The sequence below is a fragment of the Salvelinus sp. IW2-2015 genome, unplaced genomic scaffold, assembly GCF_002910315.2.
Source record: "Salvelinus sp. IW2-2015 unplaced genomic scaffold, ASM291031v2 Un_scaffold5778, whole genome shotgun sequence".
NCBI classification, from domain to species: Eukaryota; Metazoa; Chordata; class Actinopteri; order Salmoniformes; family Salmonidae; genus Salvelinus; species Salvelinus sp. IW2-2015.
Genome location: NW_019947043.1, coordinates 1 through 3,159, shown reverse-complemented (window position 1 = coordinate 3,159; position 3,159 = coordinate 1).

Here is a 3,159-nt window from a genome sequence, read left to right as displayed (position 1 = left end):
CTAAAAMGAAATATATATGTAAAACACAGGAAATCACGTTGTTGACTGTACCGGACCTTTAAAAAGACTGAGTCAGGATACTCTACTACTGCCCAATGCCTTATGACTACTTCAATCCATTCCTGATCCTTTCTGTGTTCACATCCCATTTAGTTTTGTTAAAAACAGCCAAAGTGAAAGGCAGAAATGACATGTACCACAATGCAGATCTAAGTGTTTTAGTTCCATCAGATATGAATAAATTGGTGGTTTACAGTATTTAATGTACTTTAGTGGACAATGGCCGAGTCCGATAGACGTGCCAACCTGAAGGAGGGATACAGAGACAGGACATGGCATCTGCATGGAACTTTTGAACAAAAAGGGGCTTTAATGTCTGGTCCCAGTTCCGGATCGGTGTGTGCTGTAAATTAAAACAGCTGTAGGAGTTGGCTARACAGCACACATTGATCTGGGAACAGGATACTTTAATGTGAAATGCTAGTGAGAACTAATCGTAGAGTTTACTGAACTCCYAATTATTACAAGTCATTCAAATACTTCTCTTGCTGTATTATACAACGATCCCAAAATYAATATTGTTAATTCTGTCCTGTTGAGGGAAGCAAAACTGTTATCATTCTTATGTTCTGGTATATGTAAAATYTGAAATATATTCTGAAGTAAAATTCAGAGATATTTTCAATAAATGTATAATTAAATGAATTGTTGTTGCTCTACTGTTTGCAGTGCAGTTATTTTWCCAGTATTCTTGAAATGCCTTAGCAACAGTCTGACACATTTTGCGAGGAATGTTGTAATGCACTGTAAACAAGATTTTCTACAGGTGGGAAATATACTGTGTTGAAGATACTGTATGTTCCTGTATTTAAATGCCACATTGATATGAATTAATATATTGTTCAAATGCCCAGTCAAATAAAAATACATTGTACCTTTTGTCTAATCTGTAAGTAAAGTTGTAAATATMATATAATAARCCCAATAATAACAGATTTGATAATAAGCGAAAGCACAATCAACACTTCAAAGATGAGGGGAAATTAACTGAGTCATGTATTCACCAGTGCGCACTGTTTCAAAACCTTTTGCAACAGAAAAGGAAAACAAACGTTTCTTATTGGACAGTAGATCAGTGGTTCTCAAACTTTTTATAGTCCCGTACCCCTTCACACATTCAACCTCTAGCTGTACCCCCTCTAGCACCAGGGTCAGCYRACTCTCAAYTGTTGTTTTTTTGCCATTGTAAGCCTGCCACACACACACTATACGATACATTTATTAAACATAAGAATGAGTGTGAGTTTTTGCCACAACCCGGCTTGTGGGAAGTGACAAAGAGCTCCTATAGGACCAGGGCACAAATAATAATAATCAATAATAAAACCTTATTTGTTCATCGAAAATGGTGAATAACTCACCACAGGTTAATGAGAAGGGTGTGCTTGAAAGGATGCACATAACTCTGCAATGTTGGGTTGTATTGGAGAGAGTCTCAGTCTTAAATAATTTTCCACACACAGTCTGTGRCTGTATTTAGTTTTCATGCTAGTGAGGGCCGAGAATCCACTCTCACATAGGTACATGGTTGCAAAGGGCATCAGTGTCTTAACAGCACGATTTGCCAAGGCAGGATACTCTGAGCGCAGCCCAATCCAGAAATCTGGCAGTGGCTTCCGATTAAATTACATTTTCACAGAACCGATTGTTGCAATTTCGATGAGGCTCTCTTGTTCAGATATCGATAAGTGGACTGGAGGCAGGGCATGACAGGGATAATTATATAATGAATCCAGTTGTTTGTGTCATCCATTTTGGAAAGTACCTGCGTATTTGCYCACCCAACTCACTCAGGTGCTTCACTATATATCACATTTGACATTGTCCGTAAGCTTGAGTTCATTTGCACACAAAGAATCGTACAATGATGGAAAGACCTGTGTGTTGTCCTTGTTAATGCAGACAGAGAAGAGCTCCAACTTCTTAAAACTTCTTCGGGATCGGTGTCCCTTCCATGGGACGGTTGAGCTAACGTAGGCTATTGTGATTAGCATGAGGTTGTAAGTAACAAGAAAATTTCCTAGGACATAGACATATCTGATATTGGCAGAAAGCTTAAATTCTTGTTAATCTAACTGCACTGTCCAATTTACAGTAGCTATTACAGTGAAAGAATACCATGCTATTGTTTGAGGAGAGTGCACAATTTTGAACATGAAAAGTTATTAATAAACAAATTAGGCACATTTGGGCAGTCTTCACACAAAATGTTGAACAGAAATACAATGGTTTATTGGATCAGTCTAAAACTTTGCACATACACTGATGTCATCTAGTGGCCAACATCTAAATTGCACCTGGGCTAGAATAATACATTATGGCCTTTCTCTTGCATTTTGCATTTCAAAAATGATGGTACAAAAAAATACAAAAGAAGAGTTGTTTTTTTCTTTGCATTATCTTTTACCAGATAATTGTGTTATATTCTCCTACATTCCTTCAGTAGCCAACTTTCACATTTACACAAACTTCAAAGTGTTCTCCTTTCAAATGGTACCAAGAATATGCATATCCTTGCTTCAGGTCCTGAGCTACAGGCAGTTAGATTTGGGTATGTTCAGTTTAGGCGATTTCTTTTTTAAAGAGGCGGATCCCAATTAATCAGAGCCTCAATTTTGACCACACATTTCATATGCTGTTGGAGAGTCCCTGTAATCCTAGATTCTGATCATTCAGGCGAGTAAAAACATCACCCAGATAGGCCAGTCGTGTGAGAAACTCGTCATCATGCAGAGGTCAGACAAGTGAAAATTATGGTCAGTAAAGAAAACTTTAAGCTCTTCTCTCACATTAAAAAAAACGTGTCAATACTTTACCCCTTGATAACCAGCGGACTTCTTTCTGTATGTTGTAAGCGTTACATGATCGCTGCCCATATCATTGCATAGTGCAGGAAATACACGAGAGTCAGGGCCTTTCTTTAACAAAGTTAACAATTTCACTTGTAGTGTCCAAAGTCTTTCAAGCTGTCAAGCATTCCCTTGGCAGCAAGAACCCTCGGTGGATGCTGCAGTGTACCAAGTGGCGTCGGGGGACCGGCTTGCAAGCGCGTTACGACTCCACTATGTTCTATCATGGCTTTCGCTCGTCAATTGCTCA